This window comes from Varroa destructor, unplaced genomic scaffold (genome assembly GCF_002443255.2).
Source record: "Varroa destructor unplaced genomic scaffold, Vdes_3.0 BEIS01000007.1, whole genome shotgun sequence".
Classification (NCBI taxonomy): Eukaryota; Metazoa; Arthropoda; class Arachnida; order Mesostigmata; family Varroidae; genus Varroa; species Varroa destructor.
The window spans coordinates 25613811-25628535 of NW_019211460.1; the positions used below are offsets into that span (position 1 = coordinate 25613811).

The following is a 14725-nucleotide window of genomic DNA, read 5'->3' on the forward strand; positions in this document are numbered from 1 at the left end:
TGGCAACTATTAGTTTAATGAAGCGCAGCACGAGGACAAGTTCCCTCTGCTTCGTGCGGCTGCCAGCGGCAATCGGCGCTGTGCGCGATCCCTCCAAAATAGAAGAGCGCCGCTGGGATCTTCCGCTTCTATCCCGTTCACACCGCCTTCTTTAGATAAACGACTACATACATATGTCTATGCAAGCACACAAAGTAGTAGCACATCAAGCACGTGTCGCTGCACCGATTCGCACCGTGTGGCTACCACTCGAAACAATTGGGTGCTGCTATATGTACTAATGTGATTGCTACAGCCATCAACCCATTCAATTACATCCTTTTCAAAATAGAAAACAGACGAAACGAAGAAAGGAATTGGTCCATCGTCAGTCTAGTCGTCGGATTCGGTGACTGAGCTTCATCGAGGCTCGAGGTTGGTTTTCGTAAAGTAAACCTTGTCCACTCGCCAAGACGCGTCGGGACGGGGTTGAACCTTTATGTTGTCTTATCTTTGGGCAACCTTCGGGGATAGCGAAAGGCCACAGAACTAAGTAGAAGAGGCGTGGGAGGCAAGCCAAAGTAAATACAAACGAGTTCAATAGCCCCTTTTCGTCCAGCAAGCGAGCGAGCGAATTTCGTATGCCCAATCAACATATCATGTTGATCCCCCTATATTGAAAGTCCTGTCCCTGAGCCTACTCCAAGATATGCCTAAAGCGCAGTGAGAGAGGATAATAGGGGGGGGGGGGGGGATATGAAGAGCGAGGCAAGGGCTTCCGTCGGAGACAAATTTGAGCTTTTGCTTCGTCTCGATCCCGATACTCCCGTATTTTGGAACAATGTGGCTTTTTCCGTCTCTAACCGATACCTTTCATCAATAAAGCTCCTCCTAGAGTTTTCTTTTCAGCTCCATCCGGTCTTGCCACTTGGTTGCAATGGGCCGAATAAGGCACTGCTGTTAGCGCTACAGGACCAGGCTCATGCTTCACATTCGTCATTCAGCTCTCATACTGACGCTGTCGCTAAGTTGCTCTAGCTCGGTCTTCCTTTTCCCCGAATTTACCTAGGCCGCTACTCTGTTCAGTGGCTTGTTCCGACGCCCGCAAGAGCTAACATCGTCCGCGACTCTGTCCCGCTACTGTCATCCACAGAGAGACCCAACGACCTCTCACTTATACACACATTCGACATTTCTCTATTTGTCGACAGCTTTTGTCTACATGAACAAGAGGAAAAGAAGTAACACAAGCACGACAAAAGAAAAGCCCTACTACTCCTACCCTCAAGAAAAGGTCTGTCGCTTTCCGCGTTCTGCACTTGCTTCCTCCCGCGCTTAAGGCCCATTGGCGCTCAGTTTTCTTCTCATACTTTTATCTTCTAGCAGCTCCCTCCACCCAGCGCTCACTTTGATGTTTCGCGATTTGCCCAACGTTTTTGATCCCATCAGGTCGCTCGGGAGACAAGAACAAGGAAAATGGAGAGAGAAGCAAAGAAAAAGAAAGGGCTTGTAGGACTGTTCAGTTTGAGGGCGCTCTTCGTGTCTGTGTGAGCGAGCAGTGCGCGAACATCAATGTGTCTCTGTCCGTCTATCTTCAAGTAGATGAAAGCTGTTCTCGAACCACTTCTCTGGTACTTGCACACTGTCGCCGCCTGCTGCTGCTGCTGCTGCTTCCCTTTGCCGTTGATGATGCCCTTACTCAGCCATTTTGCTTTTCTCGACAAGTGGCGGGCAGATCGCTCGTCGTAACACAAAGATAACGACAGATGACGAGAGTGAAGTACGGACAGAGAGCAGTCCGGCGCGTTTTTTCAAAATACGGTGAAACAGGAAAAAGAGAAAATTAAGAGCTAAAAATAACGGGCAGAAGGCGCTTTAGCAAGAAAGAAGTAAGAAGCTAGCTATTTAGGGGCGAGTTGTGGCGGTGGTTTTCTGAGCCGCTAGTGGAAGTAAAGATCAACAGACATCAGCGTCAATTGCTACATACCCGAGTTTAAGAGGTGTCGCGGGAGTAAAAAGGGAGTCTTCCTTTTCTTGCATTAGACAGACCAGACATCACTGACGTTACATTCGTTAAGGCGCGAGAAGGTTTTGATCGACAGATCGACGACAACAAAACTCAGCATAGGAAGGTGACAATTAGAGGGGTTGACCGAGCAAAGCTGCTGAAGAAGAGCATCGATTTGAGTTAAACGCCAATCACGTCGATGTACTCTTGGCGTTGTAAAAAATGATTAGTTGCAATATTAAATGTCTTAAGTTCCTTTGAAATCTTAAATATCAAAGTAAGTACTCTGAAGTTTGACTTGAAGTTGTTCGAAAATGTAATATCTCAGTTGAAGCTCGCTTAATACGTTGTCATTTATTATGCGTGGATTAACGACCTGAGGCCATGACGACATTGATCTGCAGCGACAACGTGGAACGTAATCTTTTTTTGAAATAGATGCACGTAGCTAACCCCCTCTTTGCAACAATAGGGAATTTAACAGCTATTTAATTGATATTATCTTATGCATATACTGTCCACCATTCTCCATGAGCTGTATGAGCTCTTTGTTTGCCTGCTGATAACTGCTTTTCGACCGAACTGGCCACAGCGTCTTTTTCGTGTCGTCTAAATGTGAGGATAAACCAAATAGCGTTCACTGTTGATTCCCCGTGACAGAGATAGCACTGAAACGGAACACGTCACGCGCACTTCGCAAACCTTGTTTTTGTTCGAGCCTTCATTTCCTTGCGTGTATGTTATATCCATGTATATGTTGTTTTCAGGCGCCGACGACATCCCACGCTTTAAAAGGAGGGCATTCACCCTCAAGCAAGACGCTGCTTGTCGAAACTCACCCTCCTGTCGGGGACTGAAGCGCGACATCGAAAAGCTATGGGGGTTTGGCGGGCTGCTGCGTGTTATTATGTCATCTCGGGGGTGACTCATAGTCGATCGTCGGTAGTTGCTCCTGCTGTTGCTTCTCGAAGAATATCCGTATGTGCAAACGACATCTCTAGTGATGCCTGGTGATTTTCCAAAATGGGCTTCCGCCGATTGCCCTTTCAAATCTCTTTTCGTTCATACTTTTGTTTTGAATCACAGTAAGCGGTTTGGCAGCGGCATCTGGCGTGTTTGGATCCTGTGTTCCCTGTACCCATTATTTTAGATGGACGAGTTGACGTCGCAAAGCTTCAGCGACGGCGGCGCTTGTTGCTCTTGTGTATTCACCCTTCGCTCGAAACTCAGACAATTATGAATCAAATGGAGCATAGTAAGATGTTTTAAGGCGCCATAATATTCGGGCATAATGTAGGAATGTATTTGCTGCTTCTGGTCCGTCCTGTTGCGTGGTGTTATTTGCGCCCCTTGTTTTCGGATTGCCAAACGTTAAAGGTAGCATTTGGCCTTTACCGAGTACTACTGAAAAGCCCACTAATATAATGTTGCGTTTCGTTATCAATTGATTCATGCAGCTGTTTATGGACATTTACATGGAACGGAAGCCAGATGAATCATAGAAGGAGGGCGCACTGTGTTACCGCCTAGTTCGGCATGAAAGCAACAATTGACGTATCGCTTTGAGTCAACAAACTGTATCTACGCGCGGTCGAAAAGCCGTAGTCACTTTATGTCATCATATCCAAAGGCGAAGCTATTTTCTATTAAGTTTCTATATAACTGTCACTGAAGATTCGAAAACACTCAGAGCTATTTGGCCCCTGAGGAATGTAAGGATAAAAACACTTTCACAGTCAGTAGAACGTTTACGTCCCCGAAACAGATCAACGAGTGATACGTTACGATGCTGGGACGCAATTTGAATATCGTCTAAGAAACCTGTTGCCGTTCGAAATTGCCATATTTCCCGTGGTTCATTTGTTGGTAAATTGTATATCGTTACCATACGTCTAAGCGTGATGCGAGAGCTTGCGTACGCGAAATCCGCGAACACAATTCTTCTAATAAATTCGTGTCATCTTGAATAAGATGGATCTACTTATGGTGGTAATGTTCGTTCTGATCACGAGCCGTTTTACTCATCGCTTCTTTTGGAGGCTGGTCCTCTTATTTTTGTGTTTAACGCTTGAATTAAAACGTCGGCTTAACTAATCCTTCCATTATGATCCTTGAGTTTGTAAAGCCTCGACATCTATGATTTGCATTTTTGTAAGCTCATCGACATAAACATTATAATCGAGGTGGTGAAAATGTAAAAAAAAAACTCAATTACAGCCTAGGTATAGAGAGAGAGAGAGAGAGAGAGAGAGAAAATGTGGTAAATGTTTGGTGATCTCCATTACTTTCGATTTGTGTTTGATAGATGTTCCATAAATGTGTCTGATAGGAAAGTGTAGACGCGTGTGTTTTGCCTTGATCTTCATTAAGACGCATAGGTTCCAAATGTCTATATTAATTGTACATATTATTCCCATTTACCATCAGGACATCATGTTTCGCTGATAAAGTGTACTATTTTAGTTCGGTAAGTTCATATATAAGTTGCTTTACAAGATTAAGCTGTTTGTTGGCATGACAGACGGCTTAGATGGGTTTCCACAGATTCTTTGGATCCTTATAAGTGAAAGAGACAAACACTTCTACACAAACTTATTAGAACTATACAATAGTTCTTATATCTAATTATTAATTTATCTAATTAGAGTTATCTAATTAACGGAAAATAAAAGTAGCAATGGTTTCCGATTGATTTCTCTATATTTTTTTTAAGCAACACAAACGCGCTGACGGCTTGAGACAAAATAATTTGCTCATATCGTCTGCAGGCAGACGTATGCCGTATCTGTTACTATAATTACATAGACTAAATATGAACGTTCTTAAGATTACTTAAGAAATTAACTACGATTTTCTATATGGAAGAGTGGTCTAGAGCTCCATTACTATCCGATAGATGTCTAAATGTCTAGCACTGAATGCTTGCTTACAAGCCCCTATGAATACAACGAATTTGCCCTTATTTGGGTATGACAAACGCTCGGCCATTAGCAGCTCGAAGCCGGTCTATTTGCTGCATTTACTTACATGTGTAATACACTTGATGTAGAAACGTTTTTATGCGTAATAAGCAAATGCACAAAATACAATAGATCTTTCAGGCTAGATCCATCACTATTCCATGATTCAACAGGCTATAGCAAGTAACAACGTTTTCGCTCATTTAAATTTTCAACCATTTTTTGGTGAGCTGAAGAGCAGGCGTCTTCCAAACCTTTCCTTAGGCCCGGAAAAATATTTCCTCCGGTTCATCTACCACCCTACTTAACATTTGTGCTCCTATTAACACAAAATATATCAGTATAAAAAGGCGGTATTGGCATTAATGCCCCAAAACATCCGTTCTAGCAGAGAGACTTATTTATATAGTTGGTTACTTTTGCCCGTTACGGCTTTACGCATGACGCAGGGATAACACTGTGGTGCTTATACATAACGCTACATGGGGATATATTATTTTTTTATGTCCCGGGAGTACCCTAATATCCCCTACCCTGTGCACATGTATTCTTGAGTAGATCCTGTAATGGGACAGCATACCCCCGAAATGATCGCTCACAGAAGAGGAAGAGAGCGCGGTATGATATGGTGTGAAACATGGGGTGTTACGACTAGGACTGAGTCATCTGGTTGATCGTCTTTTAAGCCTTTTTTTTTTAAGTTGTTCTTCCTTCAGGTTCAGAGTGGTGGGAGCGAAAAGAAGGCCAGCAAGGAACAGTTTGGCCCCCCCTTCGTTTGATTCAAGGGCAAGAAGAAGAACATTGGTAGAAAAAGGGTGATATGGGACGATAAAACTGGTGGTGGTGCCGCCGCGACTACTGCTGTACCTTCGTCGTTAGCGAATATGAAATCGATTGAGAACGGTTCCAGGGAATTGAGACACGCCGAGCGAACACCGACGGCAGCAGCACAGGATATAGGCAAAGGGCGTCTGCAGCGCATGGGCTTCTCGACACAACACGATTGTATGTCGGAGAGCCGCGAATTGGGACATCGGTGGACCACACTGAGGAGTATTCGGGAAGACTTATAGATATAGTGATGGTGATTGGAGCCCCACTGTGTTTCTCCTTCCCTGACTTTTCTCGCTTCTTCCTTGATTCGTTCTCGGATTCAGGAGCTCGGTTTGTCAGCGTAAGAGTTAGATTGCCAGCTTGCGCATGGGTTCGGCTGCTCAATGGCTAAATTATGTTAAACATCATGACGCGCTGGTCAGAGGAGAGAAAATCACGAGACGGAAAGTGACAAAGACCGCCGCATTAGTTGATAAATGCGAAATCTGTGCAAATTGTTACTGCTGATACAAGCAGCAGGAGGAGAATGACTGTCACCACAGCCTTTTTGTCGGCAAGGAGACGCATTAGCAGCAACGTAGTCCGGTAAGCGCGGCCAAGGCAGACGGCCGACATCGAGCAGTGCCGGTGTTAGAACGTGTTAGAATGACTGCGTTATGATTGCGACTACATATCATATAGTACGCTTGGCAGAGACAGTGGCCACCTCCTGATCGATCTACGCGTCGCAACCTAGTTTCAACAATTTTTATAAGCGCAGGGAGTGATTAATCTTTAGAAGTATATCGCAAGAGGTTTATGGGCCAGAGGGTGTCAAGGTTCTTACGACCTATGCATCTGTCGCATAAGCAGAAATAACTTGTTTCCGCTGTCCGCCTTTTGTTCCATTTTTAACTGAGAAGTTACGCTCATTTGAAGGAGCACCACTGAACAACGAGGCGAGCAAAATCGACGAAGTCGATAATCATCCTTTTGTGCAAGAGGGCTATGAAGAATATGAGATAGCTATATTTGCTGCGACCACCTATCCTGCAGACAATTATCTCTGCAGGATAGAAAGGTACTATCAAGTTCTTGATGTTGTACGCTACCAGGGAACGCGGCGAAACAACTGCAACGAAAAGGACACTGAACGGAGGAGAGCGGCTAGGTAAGCAGAAGTACTCATTAAAGACACTGTGTTCATGCAAATAGGTGCAGTGAACCATTAGGCGAGCTAGACGATATTGAATCTGACACTGACGAATTAAGTTCAGGAAGGATTTTTAAATGCAAGAATAATTTAGTAATCACGGCACGGTCCCCTGTGCTACCTCATGGTAATGGGTCATGCGCTTCGTCTGACGAAATGGAAGTGAAACCAGCTAGCAACACGATGCCCAATTAGGATTAGAGCGATTAGCTAATGCGAACCGCGCTGAAATCGTGGCAGTCGGGGGGGATCTGTAAATATACGGCGAAACGGGAAAACTGCAATCAGATCTCCTGAAAGTATGCTAGTATTTGTTGTCGATAATTATTGTTTTCGTTATGCGCAAGGCGTAGTCCATTTTAAAAAACAGCAGTTATCACCCCATGAAGACCACTAGAAGTTACGAAACGGCAACGATTTTTCTCGAAGTGTACCCTCATTAACACATTTTCCTTACCATTTGTGTTCTCACAAGTGTTTCAACATGCAAACGTAAACAGTACCGCAAAGTATCACGCGACCATTGTAACAGTAACATTAATTCAACTAGCGAACTGCGGTTACCACAATTCTAAGTGAGTTATTTTCTTTATCACGGGAAGCCAGAGGGATAAGGTCATACGCTAGCTTTTACGAGGGGTCTGGAAGACATACGCTAGCTAGTTCCGCGACTATTGCTATTGTGTCTTACTTATCAGTGCCTTGAGGAGTGAGGAATGATGCTTATAGGCATTTGCACTAGATGTAGGAACAATTCGTTTATCCAGACGCGTATATATGTATATATGAGCGTATAGCTTATTGTGAAATTAAATATCCGCTTCATACTACAGTGCTGTATAGCAAATGCCGTTTTTGAAGTAGTACAAGTTTGAAAAAGGACCCAAAGGCAAGACATGTGTATTAAATCATTTTCTTATTTACCCCAATTAACTTACAGCAGTTTCAAAGAAGACTGTATTTAAACAGCGATCGTAACATAAATTTAGTTGAGTCAAGCCTTTTTTTGTAACCTACTATAATCAGGTCAGCGTGTGCCTAGAGACTTGTAGTGAGATGTATCCCTTCATTTGATCTGTTTAAATATGCCGCCCAGACTACAATGCAAGATCGAGCTAAAGGTAGATCAGGTCCCTGACGATTCACAATGCTATATCGTTCGGCCTACGTATTACGGTCTTGACAGGCCTTTATAAGCGGTTATAATGCAAGTAACCGTTGACTTTTCCTTTCTTTATTTCTTTGTCACTCGACTTTGCACTCTTGCACTCAAACATCTACTCCTTTGCGAATAAAGCCCCAAGCAAATAGCGGGGCCTCGAAAAGGAGGGCACCTCAGTTTGTCCTACTGGCTGGACGATAGATAGTCGGTCCATGCAGTCGCCTTTGAACTCAACGTTAGTCCACTCACTCTTCCTGCGACCGCGTTAGCTTGGCTGGCAAAACGATCATTGTCGTCGGAAGAGTTTCAGAGTACTTGCGTAGAAGGTCGAACTAACTGCGAGTCCTTTCACCAGTGTCGGAGCCATGAAGTAGATGAAACGTCCGTTCTCTTCTCATCGTATGTCCTCATCAAGATATGTGAATACTCCCTTAGGACGTCTCTTCACTACGGCGCTAGCGCTGTATACGTCGACAGTAACCTCAAGTGTACCCGCTGCTGGCCGATATCTCTACCCCTGGGCCAGGGTCGGACATAACCATGTCCCCTTAGTCGCTCCAGTCCGTCTCATACATCGTAGCTCACTTTCTACTGCCTTGCAATTTTACTGCCGTATATTTAGGTTTTCTCGTATTCAGCACTGGCCTCAGCCCCGTTCACATTGCCCTTCCTTGCCATACAACTATCGTCTGCGTCCAATCTTTTCCTTCTACGTCGGCATCGTCAGGTCCGCGTTTACACCTGCGCCGGAAAAAAGCACTGAGCGACAGCGTCAGTGGGACCAGTGAGTTTTTCCGTGTGCGATAGGAAGTGACCCGAAGCACGGCTGAAACTGTCCAACTCGACTGCCTTTCGAAGAGTTCCACTTTTCTCTTACTAAAGAGAAAAGAGTATACAGTCGACAAAAGAACCGATGCCAATCGACGTCAGCCGAGAGTAACAACGCGATCCGTTCAGTTTACACTCGTCTGTGCCAGGTTAATACGTAAACAGTGGAATGCAAAATGTTGTATCAGGGGACAGACCTTCCGTAACGAGAAATCTAAGGGTTTATAAGATGGATCGACTTCTAGTCTTTTCTGCCATTCTAGTGCTCAACTAGCGTCGGATTGATTCAAAAGAGTGTGGACCTTTCGCTGGGCAGTGCAAAAGCAGTGTGGAAGCGGCTGAGCTAAGCTGCTCTGTAGTGAAAGGGCCACGCAAAGGGTAGCCTAAAGAGGGGAGCAAACACTTGGGAGATATTGGAGAGGGTGAAATCAGAAAGCTACGCACGCAGACTAAGTCAACTCCCTGATGTGTTTGATCAAATATTCTGAATTTCTTCCCTGGTCTTTTCTTACGGACAATCCGCAGAATCTTGCGAAGTAGGCAGCATTTACACATTTTTACGCTAATAGCGTATGTTTGTATGCCAACTATGTGTATAGAATATGCTCAGGAGAACGTATTGAATGGAAGCATTCTTGTACAGTTGTGGCAGGCGTCTGATGGTGTACAGAAAAGCCTGGACCGAGTTGTCGAGACGCTGGCTAAAGGCTCATCCTCAGAACGCACCCTGACGACAGAAAAAAGATAGAGAAGAAAGAGAGACTCCCAAACGTGCGGATGTGTTTGTAGCATCTTGGAGGCGCATCGTCTACACAAGACGATGTGAAGTTCAACACACGACGCAAAAAGCGCGAAGTCCGACACAGCGTCGCTGTTTGCCGGCATACAGAAAGCCGGCATCTTGGGCTGGGTGTACCAACTTTGTTTCTTACGAAGCAAACCCCAGCTTCCTCAGAACCACGCACGCATCTCCATTCTCCTATTTTGATTCGTTTCCGGCTTCGTTCGGTTGGTACAAAAAGCCAGCAAGAACAATGAAACTATTCCGTACTGCTGTGGTTAGGGTAAGAAACCGGCACTATGTAGCCAGCGGAGTTGATGTTGAAGTTGGAGGGCCTATGGATCTATTTATTGCATTGTATGAAGCGAAATAGGAGTAAAAAGCAGACGCGACACGCCGGGCTGCGTCCACTGCTGCTGTCGACTAGAAAGGTAAGGTACGCACATTTACGATGGTGAAGCTATGGCGTTGGCTACAGCAGTACTATTGGTCATAATATTGGTGACATTCGTATCCGCAAAACAACTAAGCAGATCCCCAGTCAAACCCCAGTGATCTGCTAGATGGTTGCGTATGTTCTGTACGTGGACGCGACGCGATATCAATGAGCGGCAGCAGCAGCAGAAGCAGTGGCGGTGTAACGTAGTCTGAATGAAAGTGGCAAAGAAGGCTTTTGCGGGAGACTGCCGGATGCGGCCAGGCGGAACGGGGGAAAATGGGACACTTCAAGTCGCCTGCTTGTCGCCAAGAGATACCGTAAGCTTTTTTTTTTGTACAAATGATGCATGCTAGGCACGTCTTTCTATCGAAGGCGCGGTAGTTTTCCCGGCGAGAACCCCGAATTGCACGAAGCCCGGCGTGCCGTCTATGAGTAGGAGAGGAATGAGCACCGAGGCGTCCAACGGCGAAGCTTCATACTACGAGAGAGAAGGACACACACATAAAGGTTGAGAAGGAAATCAGATACATACCTTCACTTTTTGATGTCTATACTTCCCTCCTTTACAGCAATAACAACAACAACGTCAAGCGAAGCAGCTTGAAGTAAGCACTCCGATGCAATTGATAACCGCATAGCCAGTTAGTGATAACGATCCCCCAGCGACAACGGTGACGGCCAGGAATAATAAGAACAGCGGCCACGTCGTTGCCGACAAACCAAAATTGTGATGAAAGAAATGAAACATTCTCTGGAGGAATAGAAAAGACAGAGTGTGCGCGCGTGTATGAAAAATACGAAAAGCTTGGGGTAGAGATACGAGAATAAAGATCAGCCGGAACCAACCCCCTCGGTGCGCCAGTAGAAAAACGTGCTTGTGATTCCGTTTGTCCAGGAAGCGGTGGCCGTGTTAGTAATAGTATTTGAGGGATACTATTTGGTTGATTAGAGGAACACCGAGAAGGGAATTAGTATCGGAGCAGAATCAGAAGGCTTTATGACGCGCAGAAAAGCCTAAGATAAATACTCATACCGATCCGAGACCAAATTTGGAACGGGGTCAATGTAAAATGATAAAGCGCAGATAAAATATAGAGAAAACTCCATCTATAAATACCGACGGATTATGAGGCGATAGAGTTTTTAAAAATACAATTTTTTTTGCAACATAGCCTGAAATATGTGTGTTTAAGGTTCATGTCGGCCAACTCATAATGACCTCTGAATTCATTGCTTGCATCATCAATACGTCATCCTTTGTGGGGCTAATTTTCAACACATCGAGATTACTATTATTACCTACTACGGCTTGGAGTGTACTTCTGGTTAATATTATGAAGCACCTCACTAGATGAAGTTGAACTGACAAATCGGTGCTCTCTATAGAGAGACAGTGAAGGATGCTTCCGTTTTGTTAAAAGAACCGCCACTTGATAAATAAAACCGTTTGATATTGTATTGGTAGAAAATAAATATGAACAGAAGGTTGTCATTTCAGGTTGGCGAACGGCACATATGAGAAGTTATAGCAATTCGGAATAATTGGGTTTACTTTCATCTCTGATATACCCCTTCTAAATCGGGCCACGATTGTTTCAGCCAATCTTATAACTTAATGCAGCTGGTCCCACTTAATTTGAAATAAACCCTCACTTAACAGCATCTTTTTAACACTTTTTACTCTTGCCCACAATAAAGTAAAAATTATTTCTAATGATATTTGTACAATATTACTTCTTTCCAGCAAATCTAGACTAGAAAAGCTGGTATCACAAGATCGATTAGGATTGGGCGTAGATAGCCACCTAACAACTAAGCACTCCTATATATATATATATGAAATGGCGACTTCAAAAATATTAGAATAGTCCCGGCCAATCTATTACTATCTCACATAGGTGTGTATTAAGCTGGGAGAAACAAAACGTTCTCGAAATCGACTTGAGATCTTCAAATATTGAGAAAGTTCTGAGCTTGGTCGGCAGTGAAGGTGTATTTGTTGTAATGCACGTCTGCTATTGCTTTAGGCCGAAACGTTTGCGATGGCAATAGTTTCTTGCACCAAGGCTAAGATAGGTCGTATAAAAAACTACACCTTTATTTGAAATTAGACGTGTTCCCAATTAGTCAAATCCATAATATTACAGTTTCCTAAAACGGAAGGTGTTAGAGCGTTTTCGAAAACAGGTTTCGTCACTCATGCCGTTGCTCATGCCCAAAGAGCGCGTTTTGCTTCAATGGTAGCAACGAACATAAGCGTTACCGACAAAAGCAATACCGAGCGGATGGATATCTCTGTCACGATGATATGAACCGAAAGCTAACTTTTTATACATTATTGCCCATTTGTCAATTCAATTAAGTATTTAAACACGTCAACGGTGTTCATTGGATACAGTTCGATAAAGGAGAAAGTGGATATGTACGTGGCGGACGTGGACATGATAAAGGCAATATATTGCTACATGTACACACTAAGCTTTAGCTCATCTTTCAATTTGTCGTAGAATCGTAAGCGCTCAAATCATTTCGCCAGTGTCATTGAAAAGCAGTACTTCTAGCCGAAGACATTAATCTTCTTTGAAAAGTATACCTGGTAGTAGCGATAGTAAGCGAACGAAGTCCAGCGTGAGTTAGACATTGGGTGTTTTGACAGTTCAACAATGGAGTTATTTGTTCCGCAGACTCCTTAAAATAAGACTAACGTCACGGCGAGCCAAAACAAAACAATTTTTTACACACGTGTTCCGAAACCCATCGTTTTAGCAAAACTGCTTTCAGAGCCCCGTACAACGAGTTTCCATTGGGAATGGAGTGCTCCAAAAATCTCACCATATATGTAGTTGCACATACGCCAGACACCACTGCGATTCAAACGTAGCCTCAGAGAACAGATACCTTTAAAGAGGACTAGACTTCTTGAGTGACTTCTACCAACCCCTTATGTTGGATTCCTGCTCAAAACGACGTACGCCTTTGTTCCTGTGTTTAAGGCTTCGTTCAACATGCAGCGGAAAGCTTCAAGTGTTTGTTGTGTCGGTTCTTCCTGTTCAAGACTCTACTGTTCGGTAAAAGAAAAATGAGCGGGAGCTACAGCGACGGTTTAGTTTAGCGTAACCAAGTATGAAGTCGTAGTAGCAGAGGCTGTTGCGGTGCACTGCGAAATAAGCGAGTATTCCGTGATCCTCTCGATTTAGTTGTTGACCGCCGTTCTCTCCGTTCGCGGCAGCTCAGTCTCATGGCAGCGTAAGGGGATAAGGTCAGGACATTTACCACAGCACGGAAGACAGATCGAGAGGCAAGCAGTGGGCCAGGAGATCCTACCGTTGGCTGGTCGTTTGCAACAACGTTACTCCCCCTTTAATTCAGACACTTTCCGCGCAGTAAGATGAGTGAAAATAGGTGAAGGGCAACTAAGAATAAGAACGCACCTAGGTTGCGAATAAGCACGAATGAACAGATAGGAGCTAATGCGGCTCGGCTTGAGTGGCAGAGTCATCATTCTTCCAAAACATGCAACAAACGGGCCGGTGTTTTCTCGTCAACGGGGTTCCGTGAAATCTAACTTAGATCACCGTGAGAACAAGAAAAGAAGGAGGGAGGCACGAGTTTCGAAGTTAGGGCATAGTGTGGACCGCTAGCGGGCAACGCGGATGAACCCTTTCACAACAAGTAACAAAAGGATCATCCTATATGAAACTAAGGCACTATCGCAGACAGAGTCCTTTTTTACCATATCCATACAGTACTACTGTTGATAGTAAATCGTCTAATTTTGAAAAAAACTGTGCTACAATTTAATTTTTTTTAACGATGCCTCTAAAGGAGCTGGTCATATTTAGGTAAGTTTTCCTCAAGCAGCTTACAATCAGGCTAGTTTTTAAGGACCTGTGTACGCACGTTGCATGTTTTGCCCGCACCGTGAAAGCGCTCAAAGTGAGAGATATAGAGAAATGTCTATTAGACTAATTTTAGTAGGCGAAAAGATAAAGACGATTGACAAAAGAGACACTAACCCTGATAATATCATCAAGAAAGCTGAATTATATCATACCACATTTTGCTGATGGTTGCTGGCAATATGCTATATTATATATAGATATGATATATAGATAAGGATATGTTAAAGTTCATCATCTACCCGGTGAAATGAAAAAAAAAAACAAACCGTATTGTATTTACGATGGGAGAGTGAGCTGCGTCTCGTTCAACAAAGGCTGATCAATTTCCACGGCTTGTTATCGCGAAGCGGAGACCTTCTTGACACATTGCGCTTTTCCCAGCGGGCATAACGCAACGCTGGAAGCGCGGGCCTCGTGGAGACACCCTAAAGTGGATTTCCTTGCAAATAGCATCGTATATGTTGGTCGATATACTTTTTCAATGAAGGCTTCATGTACACGCATAATGTCACATTTAACCCATTTGTCAAACATAACAGGCAATGCGAAATTGATAGAATTGATCGATTATTAGGCGTTTAGGGAAAATCAATGAAGCTTCCAATTTGCCTCCCTCAACTAATAATAGTTAAACAGGTAG

General features: G+C 44.0%; 1 long non-coding RNA gene across 4 annotated transcripts in view; it reads left to right on the top strand.

Moving 5' to 3' along the window:
- Nucleotides 1–14725, top strand: part of LOC111254251 (uncharacterized) — a 58748-nt gene that overhangs the window by 19483 nt on the left and 24540 nt on the right. The window contains exon 3 of one of the 4 annotated variants that reach the window (XR_015316545.1): nt 2755–4679. The exons of the other annotated variants lie outside the window; for them this stretch is intronic. This is a non-coding gene — a long non-coding RNA (uncharacterized LOC111254251). Of the gene's footprint in view, nt 1–2754; nt 4680–14725 lie in introns of those variants that run through there. 4 annotated transcript variants of the gene reach the window in all.